Source organism: Diabrotica undecimpunctata, chromosome 4 (assembly GCF_040954645.1).
Source record: "Diabrotica undecimpunctata isolate CICGRU chromosome 4, icDiaUnde3, whole genome shotgun sequence".
In the NCBI taxonomy this organism is placed as follows: domain Eukaryota; kingdom Metazoa; phylum Arthropoda; class Insecta; order Coleoptera; family Chrysomelidae; genus Diabrotica; species Diabrotica undecimpunctata.
The window spans coordinates 8,049,653-8,056,931 of NC_092806.1; the positions used below are offsets into that span (position 1 = coordinate 8,049,653).

Sequence of the window (7,279 nt, forward strand, 5' to 3'; positions counted from 1 at the left end):
TGGAAAAGGACGCAGACTCATAATAATCCATATTGGAAACGAATACGGTTTTGTCAATGGTGGATTATTAAGTTTTGCCTCAAAATCAACCAAAGATTACCACGAGGAAATGACTGCTGACGTTTTTAAAGAATATTTTGAGCAAATGTTGGATTTAATTCCAAAAAAATCTGTCATGGATAATGCTAGTTACCATTCAAGACTAGCAGAAAAATTGCCAACAACGGCATGGAAAAAAGGAGAGATAATCGAATGGTTGGATAAAAACGCAATTGAGTACAAGGAGAATTCGACAGAAAAGGAATTATTACCTATTGTAAGGCAACATAAAGCAGCTTATAAAAAATATATAATTGATGAAATGGCATTAAACCGTGATGTAATTATTTTACGTTTACCCCCATACCACTGTGATCTGAATCCGATAGAAAATATATGGTCTCAAGTAAAGGGTGAAGTCGGACGCAATAACAAAACTTTTAAATTAGAAGACTTACAACAATTATTAGAACATTCCTTATCAAAAGTAACTCCAGAAAATTGGAAAAATGCTGTTAGTCATGCTCACAAGGAAGAAAATAAAATGTGGAATTTGGATAATATGACTGATGCAATGCTGGAACCGGTAATAATTAACATTGGAGTTGAAGATTCCTTAGATTCTGTAGCAAGCAGTTAATCTGAAATGGAATTTGATTAAAATAATATTAATTTTTTTACAAATCGGTCCCTGTTACGGCCACAAATTATTTTATATATAACCAATAAAATAAACATCTTAAATTTCTGGCAAATTCATTAGTACCTGTTAATCTTCATCACTCCGACATTGGCAACTTTATTTAGGGATTAGTAAACCTCAAAACTATGGTATTCTATTCTGCTTCAACTTTTATACCTGGTGGTCATACTCAATTTAAAATTGTTTTCCTATATACTTTTGTAAACTTGTTGACAAATATCTATTTTTCATTGAGTCACTCGTCTCAACAGTTTAGGGATTTGCATACATAATGTGCTATCAATATGATGGAAATGGACTATAGAAAGTTTACTGTGACTAATTGGAGACGCTACACAACAAATATCGGCGACGAAGAGTTGCAAGTTTCAATAGATCTGACTCTCAATAGAAATATGGTATGTTTTGTTAGACGAAAAGCCGTCTTCAAAGCTTCTTATTTTCTTAAATTAGTTTAAAAATTGAAAACGCCTGAACTCAGTGGCGTATCAGTATCTTGGGGAATTATATTTATAAAATATAATAAAAAAAAAAATAAAGAATTAACCTTAAAAAAAAGGTAAAAGAGAAATGTGCTTTCGATTAGAAGGTTTGGTATATTGGTCCTTGGTTTATAAAGAATATTATACGTTTATTGTACCAAACTCAAATTTAGAATTGTTAAATATGGCAAATATATTGAATGAAGAGATTGACAAATGGCACAAGCGCTAATGGTATTAGTATTTAAAAGGTAAATTTTTGTGAAGCTTATGTAAATAGGAAAATGTCAAGACTACCTAGAACCAGACCCAGAAGTAACAGGGTATCAACAGAAAACCCATAAAAAAATTGTTAAGCAAGTATTAGCTCGAATATTTAGTTTTCTATAAAGATATGAAGTCATCAATTATGTTTTGAGAAAACTATAAATCTTTTAAATACTTTTCAAACTTGTTGAAAATGTTGATTTAGACAACGTGATCTACTGTTGATTCAAAAGTAAATAATTCTAAAGCAATGGAGTACCATCATTCTTGCATAAATAATGGTTTATATATAAAATAAATGTTCATTTTAATTACTTAATTTGTACTACTTTACATCGTAATTAAAACTAAACATACTACAACATTTAAATGAAGTAAAAACTAATATTTACCTACCTTGTCAATCAGATGGATTAGAAGTCACGGAGCCACAGAACCAGTAAGTACAATGATCTTCAAGAGTGTCTTTCGTACAAACATCTATATTAAAAGTTAAAAATTCAAGAAATGACAACAAGAACTGCCCAATCGAGTTTTGTAATGATATGCGATAAAGGTATAAATAATGATAAATTTTTGTTTATCGTTAAGGTTAAGTTTCGATGTTCTTGTTGAATATTCGATTTTATTTTATCTTCATCATTATTTAGCTATTTATTAATTATGTATATATTCGAAATTGGATCTGTATACAGGGTGTCAGTAGCGCACCGAGAATTTTCCTGTGGGGGGTTTTGGTTGGTCACCGTTTTTTTATGATGCTACCTCCATTTTGAGTCCCTAAAATTTGTAAATAACATTGTCGGAATATGGTCCTGGAGGGGGGGTTAACCCCCCAAACCCTCTCTGGGTACGATACTGCAGGATGTTTCAAAAAAAGGCAACACTGTTTCTATGATAAGTAAAAAACTGAAAAATAATTGGGGTTTGCTTAGTAAAAAATTTTTGTAAGGCCGTCCGTTTACGTTGAAGAAAAAAAATGTTAAAAATTTTTTACGATTTTGCCGAAACTACTGGCTGATACATCCCATGAATTTGTTTTCATATGTATGGTTTTTACCAAGTATTATTCAACATAACTTTTTTAAGCGTATAATTATTAATCAAAATTCCAAGTGGATTTGGATAATTTTAGACAATTTTACAACAAAAAAGTATTCTTGGTAAAACTCGATACTGTGTACAGTGTACAGTTTTCGGAATATTTTGATTTGAAACTTATGAAGTAATAACCAACGCTGGTATAAAGTAATGATAAAGTTCTAATATAGTCCAGTCGTCAGAGATTTGACCCCTAAAAATTATACGAACAAGCTAAATTTTGCCGAGAATATAAATTTTGCTACATCAAAAAGATGCAAAAACGTTTACCACTTCAACCCCCGGGTTTCTTCCTAAAATCCCCCACGTAGATGGTGAAAATGCAAAAAAATCGATTTACCAAGAATCTGTACGCCGTAAATAAAATGCTTCAAATAAAAAAAGTAGCTGAGATAATTTTGAATAAAAATGTTTATGACAACTTTTTGCGTAGAATGTACCGTTCTCTCAGAAACAACGCTTGAAGCGACCGGCGATTTTGAATATCAGTTCCGCGCGCGAAATCAGTACTTAATAAAAAGCTATAGCGGAATAAGATGGTCAAAAGTGCCCCCTCACCGATCAGCACCGCGACTTGTGCTTTCAATAAAGCATATAAAAACATGACTTCATACAAATTTTTAGCTTTCCAGGGCCCATAGAACCTCTTAAATCTAAAAAAGAAACTTTTTTCGACTTTATTTTTTTATGAACGCAATTTTGTTTTAAAAAATCTGAAAAATTCATGAGGATGTATCTTTCGAATACAAAATAGCCTTATTTTTTTTTAATTTTTATATTGAAAATTGAGTTTAGGAAAAATTATTGAAATTTTCAATAATTTTTTAGGTTATGTTACTAATTTTTGGCTAACTTTTAAATAGTATTTTTTTATGTATTTTTTTCATTCTTTTAAATGGCCAAGGCAAAATAATTTTCAACTTCTGAGCGGAAAGCAACGAAAAATAAAAAAAAACCGTTTTTTTATTCATTTATTTGCACATAACCTCAAAACTCAGTTGGTAATTCAACATTAAAATTGGCATGATTACGGATCATGAAAGTAGCAGACATTGTTGTTGTTGCCACTGCTTTCGTCTTAGTGTCGCCTTCGTATCGCTTTCGTGTCGCCGTCGTATCGCTTTGACTGTGTTAAGGCGGGGTCCCACCAGTCGCGCTGCGCTGCGCCGCGCTGTTTGTTTTGGTTCATTTGTGCGCGGAGCGAGCTTGAGTGACTAGTGGGAACGACAAGTAGCGCTGCGCCGTGCAAGTTCAAACAAGAACGAACATTATCCGTTGGTTGTCGGTAAAGTAGTGTAGATCAAAGGAAAGTGCGCGTTTAGTTGGAACGGTGTTTGTGACTGAAGACCATTTTTACAGATTATTGTGTTTCTGTACTATCTTTGCGATGAGTTTTGAGTGGAATCATGAAGAAGCTGAAAAACTTATTTAGGCATACAGAGACAAACCGGAATTGTGAAATCCGAAAAGCAATAATTATCATATAAAAAGTAAGACATATGATGCATGGGTATTTATTGCAGACAATATCGGTTGTTCCGTCGCTGAAGCTAAAACAAAGATGACATCTTTGTTGTCTTCATATAGAAGAGAAAAGGTGAAAATGAAAAAGTCAATGGGCACAGGCAAAGCTAATTTTACATTTTAATTTCAGTAGACATTGATAAATGCTTTGTTTCATCTCTTTCTTATTACTGGTTCAATCATTGTTAACAGGTACTCGAAATCGTGTAACGACATACGACACAATTTTTGAAACTGTCCTGCAACTAAATCACTTAAAAGATTATTTCCATTATAAACTTATCTACTTTTAAATACTGGTGTAACCCAATAACGACGTTTCCTCCTGGTCTTTCGTTTTTCTTATAAAAAATGGTTAATTACTATAACAGCAGCACTTGCTATTGCTAATTTTGTTTCCATCGTGCGCGCGTAAATAAAAACTGGAACTTATTTGCTCCTCTAGAATCACATGCGCAAAGTTGCGCCGCTCTGTATAGTTCTGCTCCGCGCTGCTCGAAGCAGAGCGGCGCAGCGCAGAATAGCGCGACTGGTGGGACCCCGCCTTTAGCCCATAGAGTACGATACGCGCGCCTATAGGATATATCATCATCATCATCAATGGCGCTACAACTCTTCGTGAGTCTTTGCCGCGTTTACTATTGCCTTCCATGTTTGTCGGTCCTGTGCCAGTAATTCCCATTGTGGCACTCCCATTAGGATATATGGCAATTATATTATTCAACTCTAAACTTCGATTTGACCAACTGCTTCGAGAATTTCAATACGACTTGAGATTTTCGATATTAACTCGCAACGGATTTTAGGATAAAGGGATGATATATCCCATAGGTGTGCTCTATCATTATCTAGTATTGATAGTATCCATTTGGCACTATATGTAGGCAATATGCAGTATCAGCTAAGACTTGCGATCAAAAATACGCGGAAATTCGATCATTTAGCCTCTAGATTTTAAGGTTATGAGCTAATAAAGTGGGAAAATATTAGAAAATCACGATTTCTTCGCAATTTGAGAATTTGTAAGTTAAAAATGATGATTCATTTTACTTTTACAATAGATTTTCGATGCTTTCCGCTCAGAAATCAAAAATTATGCCTTGGCCATTAAAAAGAACGTAAAAAAATACATAAAAAGTTACTATTTAAAAGTTAGCCAAAAATTATAAACATAACCTAAAAAATTATTGAAAATTTCAATGATTTTTCCTGAGCTTAATTTTCAATATAAAAATTTGAAAAAAATCAGGCTATTTTGTATTCAAAAGATACATCTTCATGAATTTTTTCAAATTTTTTAAAGCAAAATTGCGTCCAGAAAAAAATAAAGTCGAAAAAAGCATCTTTTTTAGATTTAAGAAGTTCTATGGGCTCTGCGAAGATAAAAATTTGTATGAAGTCATGTTTTTATATGCTTTATTGAAAACACAAGTCGTAGTGCTGATCGATGCGGGGGCACTTTTGACCATCTTATCCCGCTATAGCCTTTGTATCAACTTGGCGATAAAAAATTTATATCTTTTTATCAGAGTGTTCTATCGACAAAAATCAAAACGCGTTTTAAAGGTAAAGAGTGCAGCTTTGGTATGCAATTTTTGTATAATGTCCGCAAATGAAGTCAGTTTCTATAAAGCTGTTCAAAAATTAAACTTTGCGCGATTTTTGCCATTTTTTACAATTCTCGTGAGATCTATAAAATTTTTACTTTCATTGACTAGTCGTAGTGAAATTTTCATTGTTGGAGACCAGTCTTTAAAAATTATAACATGAACATTCGAACGCGCGTATAGAAGTATAACTTTAAAAATATTTTACTCACTTGTAGCCTAATATGCCTAATTATAGAAATAACTATTCTTAAAATATATTACGTTTTTTGTTGAATAAATTAATTTAAATAAAATGCTGTTTACACTTATTCTTAAGGTTCCTTCTTCATTAAGGAAGGGAGGCTATAACTACAGCAAATTGCTCGCTATCTTGAACTGTTCTTAGTATCGAATGTGTCTCCATGCCTGTCCAGTCTCTTACATTCTTTAGCCAGGAGCATTTTCTTTTTCCTGGACCCCTTTTTCCTTCCACTTTCCGTTCCATTATGAGTCATAGAAAGTTATAATTTTCTCTTCTGTAAATATGTCCTAGATACCTCCTTTTTCTGTTGTTTACATAATATTTAGGAGATCTCTCTCAGTCCTCATTCTTCTCGGCACCTCGTTGTTGGACACGTGCTCTGTCCACGAAATCTTCAACATCCTCCGAAAAACACGCATGTTAAAGGCTTCTATACGCCTCATACTTGTAATTCCGAGCGTCCATGTTTCCACTCCGTATAGCAATAAGGAATAAATGAATGTTTTTACAAATTAATATCGGATTTCTAACGATAAGATAGAGTTTATTAATAATGTTTAATACATTAATTAATGTTTACACTTACATTGAGTTATTGCATTTAAAGTAATTAATATTTAAATGGGAATATGCCACAATTAAAGGTTAAAGTACGTTTATTGACGTTTCAATTTCTACTTCGAAAATCGTTCTCAAAATACAAGAATATTTTATTTGTTATTTTATTATTATTGTATTTTGAGAACGATTTCCGAAGTGGAAATTGAAACGTCAATAAACGTACTTTAACCTTTAATTGTGGCTTATTCATAATTAAAATATTGATTACTATAAAATGCCACAAGAAAACAGCTTCAGAACAATATTGCATTTAAATTACTTGGGGATCAGCCACTGAAAGGTGCAAAAATCTAAATCCCATATCAAAATCACCTTCAGGACCCATGACCACCCTCCCCGACAAAAAATTGTGGATCCTCCTCTGATCGGTGTCGTAAACAAAACCTCTCGTCTACTTGAATTATACAAGTTACTTACTTATATCGCAAAAGTAAAAGAAAACCTCCTATGGAGTACAAATTCTTAGTAAATCGATTTTTTTTCGTTTTATCCCCTCTACGTGGGGGTTTTAGAGGAAAGCCCGGGGGTAAAAGTGGTAAACTTTTTTGCATCTTTTTTAGCGTCCTAACATTGACATTTTCGGCAAAATTCAGTTTGTTCGTATGATTTTTAGAGGTTAGTTTTCGTCACTGACGACTGTAGTATCGGAATATTTCGATTTTCTCCAAGTTTGCCATGGAAAACTGACATT

The 7,279-nt window shown here is 33.0% G+C and overlaps 1 protein-coding gene across 1 annotated transcript in view; it reads right to left on the reverse strand.

The window, feature by feature from the left end:
• Nucleotides 1–2,004, reverse strand: part of LOC140439099 (aminopeptidase N-like) — a 203,434-nt gene extending 201,430 nt beyond the window's left edge. Inside the window, exon 1 of the mRNA XM_072528786.1 lies at nt 1,888–2,004. The gene's annotated coding sequence lies outside the window, so the exon portion shown is untranslated. The remainder of the gene's footprint in view (nt 1–1,887) is intronic.
• Between the last annotated feature and the right edge of the window lie 5,275 nt (nt 2,005–7,279).